Genomic DNA, 24,146 nt, shown 5'->3' with positions numbered 1-24,146 from the left:
GTGGTGGCCATATCTCCTACTGAGGACCATATATTCCCTTTGTTCCATCTTTGGCAGTAATGTATCTGTATGATGGCAGTCAGTTCTATGTTGCCATTTTTGAATAAAGTCCGTCTGTACCGTTTTGTTTCCGTGTTAGGTCGGTGTTGTTTCATTCAACATTTATGTTCCTTTGGGTATGCTTTTCCCATATCCAGGTAACTGTTATGAGAAGCTCGAGGTAAAAACCTGACTGGTCCATAAATTTTGTACACCAATGTAGTAGACGTTGAGGCACATGGAGGAATAAAGCAAGCTTATTCATCATCAGATAAACAAAAAACATTTCACACACACATCCATTCACTCTAAAGGCTTGTCCAGTACTTCCTTCAATTTATTTAAGCAATGACATTCCAATACAGCATATGGATGTTTTTTCCAGCAATCCGCTATCTAAAGGCAAATTTCCACACACCTATTCTACAACTGCTTTTATTCAATTTCACTTTATCCTTCTCAGGTATGCATAATGGGGCAGAGAAAGAAGCCTATAAAATTGGAGCCTGCTCAGTCCATTCAAGGCCTTATGCACAGCAATGAGATAACCTCGCAGGTGCCTAGTTTCCATATGCTAAAATTTGGAGAAATAAAGGCTTTCTTGCTAAGAGGAACGCTTCTTTCTCCTCGACAATCTTTTTAACCTTCACAGTAGTCGCTCATGCAACCCTTCTTCATTTCTAAAATGAACCATCCAGAGCCATGCACTGCTGAAGGAGCGGCCTTACCATTGACTTAAAGAAATGGGAAATCACCGCATTTTCCCTAATAAAAAAATTGCTCTATATCATAAAAAATATCCTCATAGAAATTCATTTCCGAGTGTACAATTACTCCCAGCTCTTTTTCATTCTCTACACGCATAATTTTAGAAGAACACAGTACGCAAATTTTGACATTAAGCCTGATATACCTTCATTAATGTAATTTATAAATATACAAAACAACAGTGGGCACAACAGCGAACACTCTGGAGTCATCTAATAACATACGAATGGCTATACGAATAATTGTCCCCTATTTAAAATTAAATAAAATCAATTAGGAAAACTACATTAAAATTTTTAAATAGATACGTAATAAAAGAAGGTCATTTGTTGAACCTCAACATAACGCATCAAAAAAGTCAGGGGAAGCTGATAGCCAACAAACCAAACCGTAAATAATAGCGCATTTATTCATTCATATTTATCCATAAAATAATATAATTACATCGGCTGTCTGAGTTGAGAATTCCGGTCCTTCATAAAGGTACGAAGTGCCCATTTAATGTTTATAAGAATAATATTAGTAGGAAGTGTTGATCTTTATCGCATTTAAGATCTTATTTAGTAGTCTTTCATTCGCAACAATATCAAAAGCGTTTCTGAAATTCAAGTATAATTTGTCACATTTATGTTTGCATCCACTTCTTTTGTGGCCACATCATAAAGGCTTACATCCTTTTCTGCCTCGTTTAGTATAACTGGATAGATGCCAATACTCACCAGGTGCCTTTCTTATGATAAACTTGTTATCTTATGATATCTGCTCCAATTTGCTCTCAGTTATTACAATATCATTAAACTCTCTGTTAGAGTTTAATAAGTATTTGCCGTCCATTTCTCTACAATATCCGCGTGTGTGATAGTAGTTTCAAATATTCAGTCGGGTTTTCAGGTATCTGAGCAAAATCACCAAACGGGGAGCCATCCATATCAATTGAACCAATCTGGGTCATCCCTTTTTTCTAGAGTTTGTATGAGTACAGAAGACCCTGCTGTTATTCTTAACATCCTCGCCAATTTTTTTCAAAATCTGCCTTCGCTTACCAAACCTCGTTTGGAAATTGGTTATTGACCAGGTTATATCCACCATAGGCTTCTGTGTCGCTTGATAATTCATATGCGTCCCATTCATTTTCTTCTCTGCCATGAGCCTCGTACATCGATGAATCACCTCATTCCTGCGTGAATGTTTATTTTCAGTAGTGTAATTGATAACAAATTTACCCGACTGCTACATTTATATTCTCTTACCAATGTAGGAGCAACTGATGGTAATTATAAAGAGGAAATACACACATATCACCCTAATATATATTATCTTCAATCTAGGATACAGTTTGGCTTAGTTTCATACTGGATATTACATGTGCAAGCAATTAGTTTGAGAGTAGTGTTGTGTATTTTTAATGAAATGTGTCAAGTTCCACAATAATTTAATATTGAACTATCTTCATCAGAGTGTGCGAGTTCAAAATTTATATATTCACCTAAGGAAATAGAAAAATTTAAAAGTTCTCATTGTAATATTGAGTTTTACACTAAGCAATTGTTAATAAATTCTGAAAGCGGTCTGTATGCGTACACTTCCATTACCGCGAACTACACTATAAGGTGTAGCATTTCTTTGGCTTTGCAGGAACTTTTGTTCGGAAGACATGTAATCTAGAATTGATTGTCACTGAATCCACTGCCGGTGAATTACGGGGCAATCAATCTTAACACAAGGAAATTTGGTTTACTTTCTTCTCGAATTTCCGGATAAAAATATTTCAGTGGAATAACGATTTAATTCGTAAGAAATTTGGATATTGCCTAAGCTGATATATTTAAATAGCAATAATATACAGGGTGATTCACTACCAGTGCGACAAACTTGCAGGAGGTGTAGGGGGCACAAAGATGAATCGGAATCACATAGCATTGCAGGGGCCGAAATGCCTTCGTCATGCGGTAGAGGACGTTGAACGGGAGGTCCCGTGAAGAGCGATCCCGCTGGAAGTCAGCTTTTGCGAACCGGTTCCCGAGGCAGTAGGATGCACGAGTAGTCAAACGTTGAACTGGCCGACATGCACCTCGCGTATGGAACTGCGGACTGTAATGGGCGTGCCGCTCTGCGCTTGTACCAGGAAAGTTTCCGCACAAGCGTTCTCCTCATCATACGATTTTTCCACGTGTGCACAGAAGGTTACGTGAGATTGGTTGTTTCACGAGGTACCATGAATCGAGAGCGAACGACGAGGACGCCAGACAATGAGGAGAATGTCCTACGTCTTGCAAAAGGCAATCCGAGTAGGAGTACTCGAGCGATAAGCCAATGATTGGGTATTTCCCAATCCACTGTATGAAGGATACTGTCAACAAACAAATAAGTTAATACCATCTGCAACGCGTCCAATCATTGGAGCCTGCGGATTATCTACTCCGGAGGACTTTTGCTACTTGGTTTCTTCAACAGAAAATGTTCGCAAATGCTGAGTTCCAGCGGGATCGCTGTTCACGCGACCTCCCATTCAACGTCTTCTACCGCATGACGAAGGCATTTCGGACCCTGCAATGCTATGTGATTCCGATTCGTCATTGTGCCCACTACACGTCCTGCAAGTTTGTCGCACTGGTAGTGAACCACCCTGTATTTTCTATTCGAAAATGGTAAAATTTGAAACAAATGTTTTATACCTGGCTAAATGAGAAGAATAATTTCAAAAAAAAGAAATCTAATGTCTAAAAGAACACTTTTCCAACTATAGAGAACTTTGGGACTATACAGGGTGATTCACTACCAGTGCGACAAACCTGCAGGAGATGTAGTTGGCACAAAGATGAATCGGAATCACCTAGCATTGTTGGGTCCGAAATGCCTTCGTCGTGCAGTAGAGGACGTTCAACGGGAGGTCGCATGAACAGCGATCCCGCTGGAAGTCAGCATTTGCGAACCGGTTTCCGAGGAAGTAGGATGGACGAATATTCAAACGTTGAAGTGGCCGACATGCACCTCGCGTATGATCTATCCAACTGGGCGAATCTAAATAAGCTCAAAATTTCCCCTACAAAAACAAATTTCATGGTTTTTCGAAAGCAATTCAATTATGGCAGACCTCCCAGAGTTATCCTAAATGGCTCACAAATCCCCTACGTATCCAGCACCAAGTACTTGGGACTTACAATAGATGACAAACTAAACTTTCATACTCACGTATCCAAAATTTCTGAGAAAATTAAAAACTTCACGGCTGGAATCGCAAGGATTTCCAGAAAAGAATGGGGCCTCAGCAAAAAGACGTTGTCTTTATACTATAAGACTATCTTACTACCACTTGCTGCGTACGCAGCAGGTGTTTGGTTCTGGAGGGTCTCAAAAACTAAGATCAGGACTAAACTTCTTTCATTACAGCGTTCGGTGTTGCTCACACTTCTACAAGCTCCTCGGACGGTGTCGAATAATGCCCTACAAGTTCTAGCAGGAACCCTGCCTCTGGACCTTTATATCTCCTACAGGGGTATGATCTACAATCTCAAAAAAGGAATTTCTGTAAATATTTTTAACATTGTAACAGACCCTACGAACAGAATAAAAGAGGAAAAACGAAGACTCTGGAAGGAACTCACCGCTGTTTGGCAGCAAAGATGGGCTGAAAGTGAACATGGTGAAGTCACACGAAGATACATTTCAAATGTTGAATTCGCATCATTACCCACAGTCTCAAAATGGTTTGTGCCTAGCATGACTACATCATATTTAATGACTGGCCACGGATCGCTCAGGGCTAAACTTTTCGAAAGGAGCCTTGAGCCTGACCCTTTCTGTCACTGCGGAGCATCTGAGACATGGCAGCACGTTCTCTTTGAATGTAACGATTATTCGAATGAAAGACAGGTACTGCTGAGTAAAATAAATAATCTCTCAGAAAATAATGTACATTTGCTCATCGAAAATTCTGATGTCTTCACTACATTTCAACAGTTCTCTGCGGCAGTTTTCAAGAAAAGACTTGCGGCTAGAAACTCTACTGTGGTGTCATAATGATCCAGATTAACTCACTTTTGGGAAGAACATATCGGAAGATAGCCATCAACGCAACAGGAAATGACAGGTAGACCCCTTTCTCCTCTAAGTGATGCTGGATGGGATTACAAGAAGCTTTGTGTATAAACTGGCCTAAATTATTAGGAAGCTAACCTCGAAGAATTGTAATATTTATATGTAACTTAAATATTTATATGTAAATGTAAATTTATATGTAACTATTGGTAAGTAACAACTTATGTTGCTGTAAAACCGACTGTAAATAATTTTCAAATTCTGTTGCTAGAACTGTCAAACAGAGAGAGTGGTAAATCTCACTGTAATGTAAATAGTGATCAATGTTAACAGTTTATTTCCTTGTTAATGCTAAACTTAATAGGATAACTGATGTATAATGCTACTGATAACTGCAGGGTTCTTTACAAATGTTTGTCTTGGCTGTGTGACTTCAATGGGTTTTTGGAGCTCCAGCCTTGTTTTTTTTTTTTTTTTTTTTTTTTTGCTGGCTCTAGGCCTGGGCAGCCTGTGAGCGGGATAGCGGGCACCCACTGGTATTGCACTACCTCCAGTGGGTGCGGGATTTCGTGCACTTTGGCATGTAAAAGGTTTAAAAAAAAACCAGGTCTGGCTACTCGCGCCTGGGGACAGGCACCAGATAGCAGCTGCACAGGTATTGGCTGCTCCTTTGCAGAGGTCCTACATTCAATACAGATCCACTAGGTGGAGATGGGCTATGCCTAGGGGCCACCCTTGATACCAGGACACACACACACACACACACACACCTCGCGTATGTAGCTGCGGACTGTAACGGGCGCGCCGGTCTGCACTTGTACCAGGAACGTTTCCCGCACAGGGAAACGTTCCTGGTACAAGTTTCCCGAACGTTTCCTGCTCCTCATCATACGATTTTCGCACGTGTGCACAGAAGATTACGTGAGACTGGCTGTTTCATGAGAGGTAACATGAATCGAGAGCGAACGACGAGGACGCCAGACAATGAGGAGAATGTCCTACGTCTTGCAGAAGGCAATCCGAGTACGAGTACTCGAGCGATAGGCCAATGATTGGATATTTCCCAATCCACTGTATGGAGGATACTGTCAACAAACCAAATGAGTTCATACCATCTGCAACGCTTCCAATCATTGGAGCCTGCGGATTATCCACCCCGGAGGACATTTGTACTTGGTTTCTTCAACAGAAACGGTTCGCAAATGCTGAATTCCAGCGGGATCGCTGTACACGCTATCTCCCCTTCAACGACCTCTACCGCATGACGAAGGCATTTCGGACGCTGCAATGCTATGTGATTCCGATTCGTCTTTGTGCCCCCTACACCTCCTGCAAGTTTGTCCCACTGGTAGTGAATCACCCTACATATAGGGAATGAAATATCAGTGTGATATCAACCAGACAAAAAATAAAATAAAATTATAATATTAATAATTATTATACTATTAATACAATACAATTCAATACAATTTTATGTATCAAGAGAATTCGTTTACTATAATAATAATAATAATAATAATACAATTTTATTTATCAAGAGAATTCTTTTACAATAAATATAAACGTACAATAATAATAATAATAATAATCGATATTTCGACGGAAATAATTTTTCCCTTATAATCAGCATTTCTGTCCTCTCGTTCTGGAATAATATGAAGAGTGAAAATTTGGGAATCATTCATTCTACTTTTAATTTTTAGAGGCTTATTCACCTTATAGAAGACAATAAGTTGGCTAGAATTTAAACAACTTATAAACTTAGGCACCTAGATCTAGAAACAAAACATCTTAGAATATATATTATTTGAACTGTCTATTTATAAGAGAGGCGAATGAAGATGGAATTTTCATTTTTGTAAACGAGACCGGATTTTGAACTAAAAATTGAAATTACTGTGGAGAATTTTGGAGGGAATTGCATGAACTTTTCTTTCAGCCAACGAATTGTTCATCTTGGAGTAGTTTACCTCCAATTGTAGTTGAGGTTAATAGCTGGAGGAAATTAAAAGTTAAGCAGGACGGATACCTACCAGAAAATTGAAAACATATTTTTTTTGGTAGGACTAGCAAATATTATATCATTATATGTTGCAAGCCTCGTTGTGTCTGTATTGTTTTTTTGATTAAAACACCATCCACGAGCAGCAGGACAATAATTTACTTGAATTATAAAGCTAATATTAATAAATAACTCAACACAAAGAACTTAATTTTAATGATTATCAATAAAATCCAGTAGTGACTGCTTGGCCGCATGGCCAAGGTGTCACTACTGGATTTTATCAAATTATTGGACTTAATTCCATTATATATATATATATATATATATATATATATATATATATATATATATATATATATATATATATATATATATATATATATATATATTCTGACCGTCTATTTTTATGGTATATTCTGTACCATGTATATTTTTTATTCGAGATTGAAGTAAGCTCTCTCACACTGGCAATCACTACATTTGGTTTCTTTCCTTAAAATTTGTATGAGATGAAATACATAACGAACTTGATTTTCATGAAATCGATTTTACTTTCTGTTTTAATCCTGACAGCATGATTTTTCCTGTGTTTCCAACAAAGAAACAGAAAATATACCGTGTTATCTTTGGCGGTTGGGGAATTTCCAGCTGAATCGCTTCGAAATTTTCATAAAATTCTCAAAGTAAGGGCTCTTAGAGAATTTTCTATTATGTGTAGCTAACTGTTTATAATTCTTCTGTTGTGGAAAAGCGGAAAGACATTAGAATGAAAATCTTGTTTTATAATTGAAAATGTATATGTGGTTAGGAGTTGGGTACTAATCGATCTCCTTCAGGTTTCAAGAGTATAAGGATGTAAATCATAGGCTGAGTTATTTTGTTCACGTGTGCAAGCAATATAATGAAAATATACTGTTTTGATATCTAATATGATTTTCTGGGAAGCCAGTTAAAAACATTCTATCTTGCAATCCTTAGTGTTTGTGTGTGTTGGGAAAAAGACCAACCACGACCGACAGGACAATCATTTCCTAGAAAGTACTTCTGATATGTAACTTTGCTATCTTCGCTTCAGAGTGCTGATTGAGACAGTGTAAAAAATGTCCAGAAAGTTCTTCATGTCATTTATAGAATTCGAACCCAAAATATTTTTAGTTTATTTGGTCATGTTGGTAGATTACGTTTCCATTTAGTGATATTTCACCCTATTCGGAAACGGGTGCCCCTAAATTTCTATATATTTGTCCTTTATTTTCTACATTATATTTTTTATCGTTTCTTCAACAGTAGCGTCGTCGTCTATATTCACGCCTCTCCTTTTCTTCATTTTGTGTTGTTTTATCCTGTAAGTTCATTTTTTCACTAAGTGCATATCTGCCAGAGAATTGAATTAAGTATTAAGTTTAAATCCCGAGGTCATTAAAAGAAAGAGGGAAGCAAACTAATTCCCTCCAAATTCTAATTTGTGAAGAAGCAATGAATACATTTTAATAAATAACTTATTATTATCAAAATAAATGTGTCTCCAGTTGAACTATTTCCGAACCTAAATATTGTCAACAGTTTGTCTCATTCCATAATTTTGCCAATATAAATCTGTATAAAATTTTCTTTTACAAGAAACTACATACTAATTGTCAAACATGTTTGCAATAATAATGTGTATATAAGGAAACAAAAATTGACCTTTAAAATAAAACCATTATAAAACGCTGAGAACAACTACCTAGGCAAACTCAATGACCCTAATACCAACACACTCAACAAATATTCATAAGTTTGATTGTAATATCCATTTAGGTTGGGGTGACCACTGTGGAAGTTAAAAAAAGAGTAATCCTGGGCTAAATAATAAGCTAAGCAAACAGGTCATGCCCACACTGCTCTCATTTACAGCGCATGCGCGAGCGTTTTCGTCGATTAGGCAAAACCTTTTAACAGCGCCTTTTTCATATCTAATCTTAACACGCATATATACGCAGTAGCGCGTCTAGCAGTGTCAATTTTAACAACGCCCCTGTCAAGTGCCTGACTTTCCCACCCCTACTTTCGGGTGCGAAAGTGAGGCACTTGACAAAGGGTGCTTCCGCATCCGGTCCTGCCTTATATATCTACATAACGTATTCAATATTAGCATCTGGTGCCGCCTGTGGTTTCCCATTTTTGCGCCCTATGTGCACTATGAAGGAATACAGATCTACTGTAAATGTCCGAAAGGTGTTCTTTGTGGATTACGTAGTATTATGTTGGGTTCTGTTGTGTGCCTTGGCAATTTGCCCCAAGGCCAATGACGGGACCCCACGATTCCCGCAAAAGTTAGTTTACTTAGGATTTAGAGTCAAGAAATGGGGAAACGGGTACAAGTATGGGGATGAAGAAAAAGGCATCACCAAGGTACAAGGAAATACATTCATCGGGTGAAAATAGGGAATGGAATTAGATGAAATGTTGCCGTGCAAGGGAGCCCAAGGACGATCGTTATTTCGAAAAATCCTCTTACTTTTGTCATTCAGGTCTGGTCGTGATTTTAATTTCTTTGATGTGGCAGGTAAAGTCCTATCGGTGATTTGTGTCTAAGTCTGTAGGAATTGAACTGTGGCTGCCCTGTAATGGATGTCATAGATTTGATGGTTGTGCAGTCTTATTTGTTGGTAGGACTCGGGGTTTATACCCAAAATATAGATGGTTTTCTTCTCTATGTGAAAATCATGATCCACGTAATGTTGTACGCATTTTAGGTTGTTCCATCTGCCAAAAATTATGTGCATAGCGCGTAAAAGTGATTTAGTCTTCTTTTTTTCGACGATGTGCTGTTCTTGGTTTTTTGGAAGGTAATGCATGCTATTTAGGTGGAATATTCTCATGTATTCATATATTCGCACTCGTAAATTAGGTTGTCCCAACTTTCGAGGGAACTATAGAGGCATGGTGAAATTTCGATGAACAGGAGTGTAGTGAGATTTCCTCTGATCCATGACCAGTTAACCAGAAGTTAACGTATAGTCCAAGGGAGGACCGTGTGGGAGGTTTCGAGTAAACAATGAATTTCTCGGAATTAATTTTCTGGTGACAATTTCTTTTGTAGGGTTTATCCACCTGCTGGAAGTACGCAGTGAAGCACTTCTCGTCGGGCTCAATGTTATTTTAGGGGTCGTTGGTAGAATCCAGCAGCAGGTGGCTTTATCTTTGGAAAGCATATAAAATTTACCTGGTTGTGTCTTCTTTATTCCATCTTAAATTTTAATTTTAAAAGGACTGTCTGACAATCCGGATCAATGCAGTATGGATTTTCGAAATTTTAGTGCACAGTGCGATTAGACAAAATTTCTCATGAGATTATAAAACTCGAAAAAAAAAAAAAAAAATAAAATTTATTCGCTTCACTGACCGCCTTTTCCAAGGGCTGTGGGGAGGAGAATGGTGGAGAGCTTGATGTCATCCGTGTATATCAAGTGGTTGAGGGTGGACAGTTTCTTTCTTCCTTCTTTGAGGTTATATCGCTATTTGCTTCCGTTGAGCATGGTACATAGCAGGTTGAGTGCTAGACAGAACCATAGTGGGCTCATATCAGCTCCCTGAAAGATTGCTCTTCTAATGGAGATTGGCCTGGCAGTGATGTTCTCGACCTTAATGGTGGTACTCCGTTTCGCCTTTGTTGCTCCTAGGAAGTTTGTCGCTATCGGATTGATAGTGTAGATTTTCAGGGTCTCTATTAGCCAGCTATGAGGTAAGGAGTCGAATGCCTTGCGGCAATCGATGTAGGACGTGTATAAGTTGCGGTGCTTCTCGAATGCTTGCTCCTTAACTGCAGCATATATGGTTAATTACTCCTTCCAACCTTTGCTCCTCCGCTTACATCCTTTCTATTATTATTATTATTATTATTATTATTATTATTATTATTATTATTGCAAACGAATTCTCTTGATAAATAAATTTGTATTGATAAAATAAAAAAAAAATATCTTATTATTATTGATTGAATGTAATCTAAGTTGAGCAAGGCAAATAAGAAATTTGTATAAAAAATGGGATTTAATATGTATTTCTTTTATTATATTAAAAATAAATTAAAGCAAAGGACAAAAGTCACCTAATATTATGCGGTAGTGGACTGCCAACTCAATTATTTGGTAAATATATGGGCAAGAACAAATATAACTGAAATGAGGGTTATAAACAATTTACTAAACAAGATTCTGAAACTGTTAATGGGTACAAACTCATGGAATGATCTGAATAAGAGAAGGCAATTTTGTTAAAATGCAAAATACTATATCCAATTCAAAAACTGAAGTTAAATCTATTTTTGAAAAATCTAAACACTATTTATGAAGATTTGTATCTTTAAAGGAATGTTTCACACAGCTTAAGGAATCCAAAAGCAGTTGTTTTGCATCACCTTAGGGTACTAAATAGATTTGGAGATAGGCACACAAGGAACATTGATCTACAGTTGGTCTGATAAGGAAAATATGATTAGCATTGGAGGATATGGAATTATAATCTTCCATGTATTGTTAAGAATCAAAAATTATCTGAAATAAATTCAATGAAAACCTAAAGAAGCATAAAGAATAGCATACCGTTCCTCTTGTTTTTATACCAGAACACTGTCGGATTTTAATGATGATTTAATGACTGTCTTGTGAACTCTTGTTGTCGAATGGTCCATTTAAATTCTGATAATGTGCAATTTGTTGCTCTGTAAAGATCATATGAACGGTTCTATTTTGTTGCTCTATAATTATCATATGAACGATTCTATTTTGTTGCTCTATAATTATCTTAAAAACTGTTTTATTTCTTTGCTCCGTAATTATCATATAAACTGTTCTCTTTTGATTTCTGCGTAATCCAATACAGACATGGTTTTTCTGAACTTATTGCATCCTAATATTTTCTGTTTCTACTAATATTTTGACATTAAAGAAAAAGTTCATATCATTTGCATAACTGATGTTTAGGATTTCATTGATTTCCCGTTTTGAATGATTTCTGCATATAGTATTTTCTTTCATTTATTTATTATTATTCATGGTCAGATTGTAATTCGTTCTCTAATTGAGGACTAAGGAATTGAACTCAAGTGAAATGCAATGATGTTAACATTTATGGTCCAGTGAGGTTTTCACCTGTAACTTCTCATATAGCAGTGCCCTGGATATGGGCCGACCGGGATAGCTGGGTGAGTAAAGTGCCTGCCTGGCAAACCAAAGGTCGCGGTTTTTAATCTCGCCTCGGGCTTGGATCAAAGTACTGTAAAAACCTGGGAAGGTGCATTATGGCCACAGAAGACGATGCGCCAACAACTACCATGTATATGGAAAAATCATAGTAAAGGAACCTCGTTAGGAACACAAATAATGAAGAAACAACACGAAACAACAATGGAAACAAAACGGTACAAAGGCACTTTGTTTAAAAATGGCAAAATAGCACTAGCTGCCATGATACAAATGCATCATTGCGAAGGATGGAACGAAGGGAAGATGTGGACCTCAGTAGGAGATATGGCAACCCCTAATATCTATGCAGGCTTTGCAACGTCTATCCATACTTAGAACAATGTTGTTGTTAAGTTCTGGGGTAACATTCATTCCTCTGCCAGCGCCATCTTCAACTGGTGAATATTTTCTGCATATGGGTGTGGAGGTGCCGATTTGTGTCTCTCCAGAGCGTTCCATATGTATTCGATGGGAATCAGATCGTTGGACGGGCAGGCCAATCCATAAGAACAACGTTCTCCGTTTCGAAAAGCATATCAACAGCTGCAGCGCGATAGGTTATGGCGTTATCATCCATAAACATGAAATCGGGGACAATGGTACCTAGGAAGAGGCACACATATGGAAGGATTACCTCAGTACGTTACCACCTTCAAGTATCTCGAGTTGTTTACGTCCATCCAAGGTAACGCATTCACAGCCAAGAACAATTCGTTCGCTATGATCCCTTTCACTCATGTTTGCGGGCTGATAACGTGTGTCCACCTATCGCCAGGTTAGCCGATGTCCTGAATTTCTGCTGAGACTGAATCCACTCTCATCAGCAAAGAATACCTTAAGTAAAGATTTTGTGGTTGTAACCTTTAGAGATAGTTTTGTTCCTTAAGTTTTGCACACCAGTGTGTGACGCAATGAATATGATAATTTGTAAATTCAACTTGTACGTTCATTACTGATGACATTTGCTTTTTTTTTTCTTCTTCCCCTTAGTGAATAAAATCAGGTAAGTGACCTCTCTGATATTCCTTCCTTTCTTGTTGGACTAATCTCCTTTGTCGTTGCAGCTCTGGAGACCACCAGGGCGTGATCTTTTTTGAAGGCGTTTTTCTTTTTATGGCGACTTCAGCTGCCTTGGTTATAATATTTGTTATTATTTGTTGCAGTTCGTCTGGGTCCTCTCTTATTTCTTGGCCATCCTGTCTGGTTTACCCAATTCTATCATGTTGGGCTCTACTAATAAGCTGTTCTCGGTAGAGTTCTCAATTGGCTTTGGAGATTGCAAATCTGTTTAGCATCGTCTGATTAGCATCATCTGTTTAGCATCGTCTGATTAGCATCATCTGTTTAGCAGCATCATTTACGACTGAGTGAGTTGGAGCGATAGCGCAAAAGAAAATGCTCAATATTTCTCCGTTCTGTCTATCTTGTTCGCCAGGCAAGTTATGGAACGCGCCTTAAATTTCAATTGCAGAAAATATTTGGCTTCTTTATTCCTATTAAATTTGCGATCAAATGGTATCCAAAAAGCAGCTTCATCAAATTTGGCTTTTATGTAATTTTGAAAATACAATAGATTTAATTGGGGAAAAAAAATTGCAAGTAAATAAAATAAAAATTTCTATCGTGAAAATTTTGAAATTTGCCTCGTTTAGACTCTTCATTGAGTGTTTGTTGGAGTGACGCATAGTATTGTGTCTTTGTTGTCTTCAATATTTTTATTTAAAATTGTCGGTAATATAAATTTCGACTAATTAATATTTATTACTCTTAATATGTCTAAGATGAAATGAAATGTATGGAATTATTTTGCTCGAAAAAGCAAAGATGAAGCACACTGTTCCGAATGTCAGAAGATAATGAAGTTGTCTGGAGGACTACATCATTTTTGATGTTGCATTTAAAGAAAATGCATCATATTGGCTTTAAACAAGATAATAGTTAACCTCCCATAAAAATGGTAAGAACATTAGAAAATTTATCGTTAAAAAATATGGAATTAGAGATTTCAAAATTATCTGCTTTAGATGGATTTTCTTTTAATTCAATTGCCAAGAGTGAGTTTGTGGGCTTATTATTTTTTTGTTTAATATACGAGAAGATAGTTTTTATTCAAAGGATTTGAATACAATTTGTAATTTTGTGTAATCTCAAGCTGGTTACGTTTTTGGAGCATATTAATTTTTTTATTTTTTTTACTATAACAGGTGATAGATTTTGTTTAAAAGATTTGATTGCGATTTGTACAATCTACCCAAGATAAAATAAATACCTGTGTAGCTTTTAATTATTTTCCCTAAATCTGATAAAATCGGTTTTAAAACCGGTTTTAAGAGTAAACTTCGGTTTAACTCAGTTTTGAAATTTCTCGGTTTTATGCAAGCCCTAGTTTCAACGTTGCCCATATTTGGCCCCGTGGAGGCAGACTATGTACACAGTAGTATGAACCTTCTTTACTCTGGCTGGCCCTGCCACCTAGTTTCCTGAGATTTCAGTGGCTAGGGTAAAAAAAATAATAATAAATAAAATAATGATAAAATAAATAATGATAACATAAATAAAAATAAATAAATAAATAAATAAAAATAAAATAAATTAATAAATAAAATAAAAAAATAATAATGCAACACGCGGCAATGTTTGGGGTGAGACGCTAAAGAGATTATTAGAGGCCAAAAAAAGCATGCGCTGCTTGATTTGAACAATTAAAATTTTGGTAGTGTGGGGCATACGCTATGATATTTAGTCAGAGTGGGGAGGAGACTGAAAGCTGGGGGCAAAAAGTCAGAAATATGGGTTCAATAGGGAAGACGACCCCATACAAGGTCAGTGGGGCATGCCCTTGCTCCACCAGGAGGAAAAGAGGGGTGGGCGAGGGGAAGAGTAAACAGCTGAGCTGTCCGTTCTCTGCCCCGCCCAGGAATTGGAGTAAAAGCCCTGTGCAAGTGAGCACAGGTGTAAGATCGCCTTATGGCTTCGGCAGCAAAGCTGAGTGTAGTCATAATAGTTGAAGTGTCCGAGCCGTGAACGTTCGTGATTCCTGGGACAGTCTCGACTTGTCTAGTAGTTAGTATGTCCATTTTTATGCAGGCGATGCACGAGCGAGTATCCTCACACTTGTCGCTCATATTTCCGCGTCTCTATCAGGTAGCTCGTTGTACTAAGAGTCCGAGAGGTACCTCCTTATTGAAGTTTCTTATTATGTTCTGCGCTGGAGGGGGCAAGCAGCATTTGCACGAGTTTCTCCTTATTATTGTGGTTACCTCTGAACAGCAATTTGTATTTTGCGCTGGGTAAACAACTCCCGCGCGAAGATGGTTAGTGCCTTGAACTCTTTGCATGTATCTTGTAGGTGCGGCTCAAGATGTCTTGGGAAGTACGTGGTTGCTATCATAAACCTTCATAGTTGGTACATTCATGTATCATGTGTGTCCAGGTTTCTGGCTCCCCACAGTAGCAACGTGGGTCCTCTACGATTCTGAAAAGTGCTAATTTTTTGTGGGCTTAAATTTCCTTGTAATTTATCCTTTGGTTGTGGCAGTCCATCGAGCTTGCCATACCTGCTGTAAGCGCCTTTGTAGTCTGATTTTTTCTTCTTTCTGATTCCCAGCTGTGTTTACTGAAAAGGAAAGGCAGACGCAGGGTTGTCCTTTTGCAATGCTGTGAGTGGTGCCGCACCGAATAGCCTCTAAATTCAGGGGAGGACCCCGTTAATACCTGTAGGCGGGAGTGCTGGTGGTACAGCAGGCACGGGTGATGGTTAGCAGTATTCTCCGTTGAGTGACGTCCACTGTCCGTCAATTTACGGCGGTTGCGGCTTTTTGAAACCATGCTGGAGAGGCGTAGGTTATTGCTGGTAGGAAGGTTGTTTTATAATACAGTGACAGTGTGCGTTTGTTGGTGAGCCCCCAAACTCCTCTTGTGATTCTGGCCACTAGTGAAAAGTATTTCTTAATATTTTCGCTGATGTATGTCAGGTGGTATTTGAATGATAGTTAAGAGTCAAGTATATGGCCGAGGTGGTTTTGTTGGTCCACTTGTTTGATAGTCTTATTTTCCACTTTGATTTCTGGTGGCCTGTGTTGGTCTAGTGTTCCTTTGAACAAAATCGAGGAAGTTTTGGTCGGTGATATCTTCAGTAGATGCGTCTGTGTCCATTCTTGAAGCATCCTCAGGGCCTAGTTCGCCTTATCCTCCATTGCTCCCTGCTGTCTGGAGCGACCGTCAAGATTAATTCAGCCGCGAAGGCCTGGATGTGAACTTTGCTCAGATCCATGGCCACTATCAAAAATCACGGAAGGGATAAAACCCCATAATGACAGCCAGTAGACTTGATTATGACCCCAAGATAATGACCAGAAAATAGGACCCAGACCACATGCAGTCTGGAAGGATGATATCCCAGATTTAACCCCCTATTAGTGTCCCACCTAGATGAGACTCAACGGCCAGCTTTTTAGGGCCTGCAAACTGATGGAGACGACATACGGTGGCACTCTCCCGGCGGAACAGCCTATTGGCGACCCAAATCCGCACTCTCTTGAGCGGTTCTTTCTTTCCAAACTCCTGGGGAGGAGAGGCTTGCCTCTCCTTGCCTCCCCAATTTTCTCACTCTGGTGGGGCACGGGTATGCTTCACTACCTGCAGGGACTATCTACTCTGTCGGACCCTTATTTCCAACTTCTTCCCCCAGTCTTCATCCTTCCCCCAAACTTTTGTCTTGCACAGCGTTTAGCCCTACATTCCAAAATCAAAAGAGAACATCAAAATTCTTGCTGAACCTATTTGGTTTTTAAAACTCACTTTCACCGCACAGCCCCACGTCGCGTACTATTAATACTAACTTGCTAAGTATCACTAATATCAACCTCGATTTATTTATTTATTATAATTATTATTATTTTTTTATTTTATTTTATTTATTTATTTATTTATTTATTTATTTATTTTTTTGGTCCTAGCCACTGAAATCCCAGGAAAGTAAGTGGCAAGACGAGCCAGAGTACAAATATTGGTAACAACCGGCCGGCCTCCCTGTGGCAGGTATTGGTAACGTCGGGTCTCACTAGGGGCCCGGCGGCTAACAGGCCGGATGAACAATGGGCACAACAAACTACACAGCACATATCCCACACACTTTTAAATCTCTAGCTTGTCCGATACAGAGAAAATACGAGGAGATGGGAGAAATCCCAGGTGCCGTCAGACCCCGAACATACCTAATACCTAATACCTACCTAAAAAATCCATGGCCAGAAACTCATCAAGGATTATGTTCCACAGAAGCGGGCCAAGAAGAGAGCGCGGGAGAAGCCCATGTGAATCGATCAATGTAATTTCCCATAAGGTGTGATGAGGCTTATTGTCCTCTGCGAAAGATATGTTTTGATATTCTCGTAGAGGTTTTCTGGCACATGGGCCCGCCGTAGTCTCGCGAGGACGCTCGGCCACAAATTGTGTCGAATGCTTCAGCAAAATCAGTTGATATGAGAAGAAAGTCTTTGCTGCTGCATTTGGTTGCGGAGTATAGTTGATTTCTTAGGGCTTCCACAGTAGTTGATTGTTGTTTAAATCCAAATTCGGTTGCCATGTCAAGTCCAGCTGTTTGGTAGTGTTGGCTAATTCTTGTGTATAGGAGCCTCTCAAACAGTTTACTTATAACTTGTAGCAGCGCAATCGGTCAATACTGTTTCAGCGAATCAGGTGGCTTCGCCGGATTTTTCAAGACGAGTATTACATTCGCTTGCTTCCATTGTCTTGGTAATGTGCCAGATTCAAGGCAGCGCTTATACAGATTGAGTAAGTAGTAGTTCCGGTGAAATTTCCGTTACCTTTTTAATAATTTCGGGCACCAGTAAGTCTGGGCCAGGACATTTATTGTTTCGTATGAGGGTTGAAGCCTGTCTGAGTTCCACCAGGGTAAATGGTGGTTTACGTCGGTGTTTAATATATCCATTGTTCTCAGCATAGATTTGCAGTTGTTCCAGTAAAGTCAGGATGGCTGGTTCTGGGAAGATAGTGTCCAGTATACTGTTTATTGATTGGTGCCCTATGTTAGTCTGGGTGATCTGCGGTGTCCCTGTTGTCATGGTGACTTCCACTCTGCGGGGCTTTTTTTTATCACTATTTTGTACACCACTTCCCAGGATTGAGCCTTTCCGCTTGTGCCTACAAATATCTCCCAGGCTTTCACTTGCGTTTGGTTATTATGTTTGTGTACCAGTTTCTTGCGTCTTTATAGCTTTCCCTCAAAACTGCAATTTCTGCAGCCGGCCATGAGCTCCTCACGCTCTGAAACTGTTTTCGTTTTCTAATCACCTCGCACCTTATGTTTTGGATATCTTTGGTCCACCATGGAACCGAACCAAGTGTTGGAATTTTCGTTTCATTTCAACTTTGCTAATGCTGTTTAAGATCTTGGTGACTCTCATTTGGGTGTCGTTCGGGTCATATTGAGAGTTAATACTATGGAGGTTCTCGGCCGCATAACGAGAAAGCAACTCCCCAAAAAGAACCCAATTGGCTTTTCGAACCGCGAAGAGATTTAGCATCTGCTTGGGTACTGCTGTCCTGTCTAGTGATCGTAGTATTTCATAGGTTATCACTCTGTGCTCGGACGTTGTCCAAGAGTATTGGACCTTCCAGTCCGTGACGTATCTGGCAATGTTTCAGTGGCCACATTGACATCAATTATGGCCTCGCACATATAGTGTTACAAAATGTAGTGGGATTGATTTAGAACCAAAAGAGGGGAATTTTTCAGGTAGTCTTCCAGAAGCTGCCTATTTCCAGCTTGTCGTCTGTTTGGGGTCCGACTATGCGAGGCCGGAGAACGGCAGATTGCATCCGCTCCAACAATAATCCTCTGGATCTGAAGTGTGTCTAATAGCGTGTGCAGGTACCTGGTGGCGAAGGAAATGTCTTCGCCTGGCCTGAAATAGAGCAGAAACGCGTAGTAGGGGCCGAATGGAGTAAGAATGTGGGCACATGCAGCCCAACCCATGCAGAGTTGGTTGATTTTGGGGACAGTGTATTTGGGACTGCGCACCGCAACTGCAGCCCACGGCATATCTTCCTCAGTCTGTGCAATTTATAGGTAATTGGGTAGCAGCGCACCCATTTTGTATGGGTATACGGCTCCTGTAGTATTAAGATATCTGCGCCAATCTCGTCTGCTTTAATCCGAAGTTGTTCTGGCACTGCCCTGGTCCTTTTCGCGTTTTGCTGTATGATAGTAATCTTGGAGATGTTATATCTTTTATTGTGTCTCTCTATAGTCGATTCTGGTTTGGAATGAACTCTTGGCTTTTAAGGAAGTTGGGCAGTTGGGGTCCCTGATGGAGTGGAAGTGTTACAGTTTTAAGGAATTGCAGTTGACGCATGGTGGGTGCTAGTCTTTATTGGGGCAATTTTTGAATTCCTGACCTTTCCCAGAGCAGTGGGTGCAGGTTGGTGCTGTCTGGTTGCACATATGTGTGGTGTGACCAAATATGCAACACCTGAAACATTTTGGAACGGCTGCGTGCTCCCTGAACTGGTGGGAACCTTATTCAACATATAACTTTGCGTGGTTTTCAAAACCAGCCAGGGTGCTGGGGCTAGCTCAACGACCCAGTTCCTTTTCGTCTCTGTTCTTGAGTTGATCGAGTACCTGGGCTGCATGGGTTTTGGTTCTACAGTTCTGGAGGAATATCTCTGAAGTTTCTGGTGATTATTTCCGTGGTTAATTGGCTGGGTGATATTTCTTTGTCCACATCGTAACTTGTGGTGAAGGTTCCCTTCCTCCTTGGCGATTCAGCTGAGAATCCAAGGGTGGCAATTTTTGGATTTGTGATTATTGCTTGGACATCTTCCTTGAGTCAGTCTCTATTATTAATATCTTTATTACAGGCAGTGATCGGATACATGATTGCCTGATGCAATAATACCCACAACAGCGACAATGCTAAGGGTTTAACAAGAAATAACTAATACAAGAAAATTACATAAAACATATATTATTACCTAAAATGTATAATTACTTATAAATTTAATATTAACATGTGAAATGAAAACATGAAAAGCGATGAAGAGACGATGGCAGTCACTCGGTTGAAGACGATACCTGGCCCCTGATGATGCGTCTTCTGTACGAGTTGTCCTCTATGAACATTTTTTAGTCCACATCTATCTCCTGGACCTTGTGGAGCATTTCCATGGGCAGGAATCTGTCCCCTATCCTGAGCCTCCACTCCACGGACTGCAGAGAGGGGAGGGCTCTAATGGGTTTTGTGGGGAAAAATTTGGCATATTCGCTTCACCCGTTATCATTTTAATTGACACAAGCAAGCGGATGGCGAATATCCGTTTGGAGACTTTTCTGTAATTTAGAAGTTGGGTGATATCTGAAGTATGTGTGACTGGTGGCAGATTATGCTTGAAGAGGTCCCACCGAAGAAGCCAGTAGTCATCAGATGCAATGGTTTTTATCGTGGTTTTCCGAGGCCCAGATTTCTGAACCGTAGGTGATGACTGGCTGCAGTATATGTATTAGAGCGTGTACTAAGGCTCTGTGTCATGAAGAAGTTGCTGTTTGGCAAGCCATCTTGATCTGCAGACCTTCTTGTGAATGTCTGCAACATGGTGTTTGAAATATAAAGCCGAGAACTTTGTGCTTGATGACTGAGGTGATGGGGGTTCCGTGGAATTCGAGGTTTTGTTGCGTTGGGTTTGATTTGAGTGAAAATATCATTTATGCAGATTTTTTTGGATTTATCCTAAGAGAAAACTGTGCCAAGTGTGTAATCAGATCTTTAAAGCTGTTGATAATGGTTTCAGAAACAGAATCATGTCGGGCGGTCCCATTGTTCCGATAGATGAGCTTCAAATCGTCTGCATAACTGATAAATTCTGTTTGCTGCCACAGGAATGGGTGGATGGGACCAGTAAAGAGGAGCCCTGAAAGAAGCCCAACCTGGGGTAAACCTACACAAATTTTCTTCTGTAAGATTTTTTATTCACAGTCAAGTGGAGGACCCTGGTGGTAGGTAAGTGGCGACTTCAAGAATTCCAGTTTATTGCCTTTTATCTGGTATCAAGCTTCACAAAGTTGCAGGAGGGGCTGGATGTCTATGCTGTCGAATGCAGACTGGATATCCAGATAAACAATTGCCATCTCATCCTTATCTTCTAGAGCACCCATAATGTTGTTGGTGGTTTGAAGGAGGTTGGTAACGGTGGACCTGAGTTTCAAGGCATAGTGAATGTATGGTGATTCTCATGGCAGAAACTGGTTGGTTAGGATTGGAAGACGGCTCTTTACCATCACTTTGAGGAGACATGAGGCTTTTATTATTGGCCGTAATTGTGAAATTGAAGTCACTCCTTGTGTTTTGGGTATTGTTCGGGCAATATATTGATACTAGTCTGTTGTGAAACTTTGCGTTGTGAGGATTCCATGAAAGATACCTAGAAGTGCATCAATGATGTTTTGTCGATGTAGTCTTTAATGGCTGCAGATTTGCTGCTATTGAATTGGAGACTGGCTCTTGAGTATGCAATTTTGCCTAGTGGGTCTGATTTTGCTTTCCATTTTGAATGTAGTCTTTATTTATTTTGAAATTTAAGGCTGAGATCTTGGGTCCAATAGGCTTTGCTTCGACAGAAGATCGAAACTCTTTTTACGCTGCAGTTCGAGCAATAGACTGCAGCCAGCAGGTAAGAAAATACAGCCCTAATTGTGGATGGCATTGGTTTAGGCCTTCCCAAGGAAAATTGGATGATGAGAAGCAGCATTTCTCTGTATTGAGGAGAGTGGGGCTAATCATTATCTTCTTAACTGGTGCCCGATGTTGCTGGGATGTCCTGGGAGTTATTGGAAGGATGAGGGCTATGGTAAATAATCTGACATGAAAGCTGTTTCAGGTTGGCTGTCAACGGCGAGGGTGTCTGTTGCAAATATTAAGTCCACCAGGTCAGCGCCCCCTTGTGGGGAAAATATTCTGGAGGGTCAGAACTACTGCAGTCAAATTAGAAGATAACAATCTGCGAAGACTGTGTTGGCCAGGCTAATATTAAATTCTCCACACACAAGTAATATTGCTTTTGGGTGGCATTGATTTATTATCCAGTTGGAGATGTTAGAGTTGTCTTGTTAACTGAACTTTACTGAGGGAGGGGGGATTTAGACTGTGCACACGTCAAGTCTGTGTGCCCTTGAATGCTAAAGTTGAGGCTCTTGGAGCTTCAAACATTTCTCTTTTTAGAGTGGCTGGGCTAGTGAGTGACAATTTTTGTGTGTTGAAGGGAATGCCTACAACACCATAAGCGTCCATTCCCTGGAGGCAAAAATGCCCGAGAAGCAATCGGGTTCAGATAATGCGAGGTCTTCTTCATTGATGGATAGCCATGTCTTTGTGATTCAAATGATGTCATACAGCCCTGATAAGAGAAGAATTTCCATTGTCTGAAGTTTATTTCTCAGACGTATAGTATTTTGATAGAAAATTGTGCACATTAAAGAAATTTGGATGTATGCTCTTGTTGGAGCTCTTAGCTATTATGAGCGCGACATTGCAGGTCTTTCTTATCAACTGGATTTTGGCGGTTTTGAGGTCCTCCTTTAGTTCCCTCTTGAGCCGTGGTGTTGAGCTCTTCGCTTCTGAAGGTGTGTCCACTCCGGTCGGTTGAAGGACCACCAAGTTTGGCGTCTTGGGTAAGGGACCAAAGGTATAACAACAAAGGGCTCCTTGTCTGGAGCCCTTTTGTTGGTAGTTGCACTGGTGGTTGTGCCAGGTTGTTCCTCAGCGTTTGGGCGTAGGTGGTTGCAAGCTGTGACATTCGGTTTGCTTCACAGTCAATGTATGCCTGGAGTCTTTCTTGCTATTATGGGAGTTTAAAGGCGCAGAAGCTGCTATGGCTATAATGCGCCTCTGGTGTCTTGCATTTACTCTCTCGCTCTCGATGTATGTTTCTATGAAGTGTTTGTCCAAGTTGTTCCTCAGGTTCACTATTTCTGCTCTAATCCCTGTTGGTTTGTTCCTTGAACAGAGTTTTCAGGGCAGCTTTAATGAACAGTGATTTTTTCGTATACTGTTGCCTTCAGAAAAATGGGATCCAGGGGTGGCTCTTGTTGCTTGTCTTCGTTGGCAACATTTTGGCTTTTAGAATTTTCTTGGGTTTCCTTTGGTTCGGTCTGGGAGGGCATCCCTCGCTGCAACTTAGGCATTGTCTTCCTATTTTTCCTTTTACCTGTTTGGGTGGCCCCGGAATGGAGGTGTTCCACTTCTTCTTGCTGTTCAATTATGATGGGATCGTCGTTTTCACTCTGCTGCATGACTTCTTTAGTTTTGTCGGCTTTTCCTTCCTCGTCTAATAAGATCCGAATTAACGGGCCGATTCGGATTATCCAGGGTTTCCTGAACGGCAGTTGAATGTCGCCTACTACAAGTCCGTAGTTAGATTAGACGGCTCTTAGTGGGCCAGCAAAATTAAATTTGGGGATTTCCCTCCTCTCACGTGCCTGTAAAATTAAAGAAACGGTTTATCTCTCTCTGGCTCTCTTCTTAACTTTAATAAGGAAGATGAAGATGAACAGGAAATTGACACTGTAACTGATAGATCGGATGACGAGAGACATTTTGATTTAGGAATTCCACAGCAAATTATTGCTGCTGATACTGCTGTGAAGGAGGTTTTAAAAAAATAAAAACGGCCAAGTACTGCTTCTAAAAAGAAAACCAAGAAAATGGTTATTAAAAGAGAGAAGGCAAGTAAACGGATATCATCTAAGCCTCAACAAGTTGAATTGACAAAAGAAATAAAGATAAAATCTTCCAAGAAAAAGCGAAGAGAGGACCTTGATAGTTCCATGGACTCTGGTGTTTTAAGCTTATTGGGTTTGGAAAAGATCAAAAGGGCAAGAATCAGGTTAAGGAATCTTTTGTTCGAACCTGATAATAATATCAAGAGCAATCTTTCGGCTCAGATTTTGGAGATCTGGGATGATCTAGAAATGACAATCCTAGAACTTCAAATTGACAATAAAATATTAGGATCAAAAGAAGATGAAATTAAAGATGAAAGAGCACAAA

The sequence above is a fragment of the Mastigoproctus giganteus genome, chromosome 11, assembly GCF_048544385.1.
Source record: "Mastigoproctus giganteus isolate SK-2022 chromosome 11, ASM4854438v1, whole genome shotgun sequence".
Lineage (NCBI taxonomy): Eukaryota > Metazoa > Arthropoda > Arachnida > Uropygi > Thelyphonidae > Mastigoproctus > Mastigoproctus giganteus.
This window is presented reverse-complemented; position numbering follows the sequence as displayed.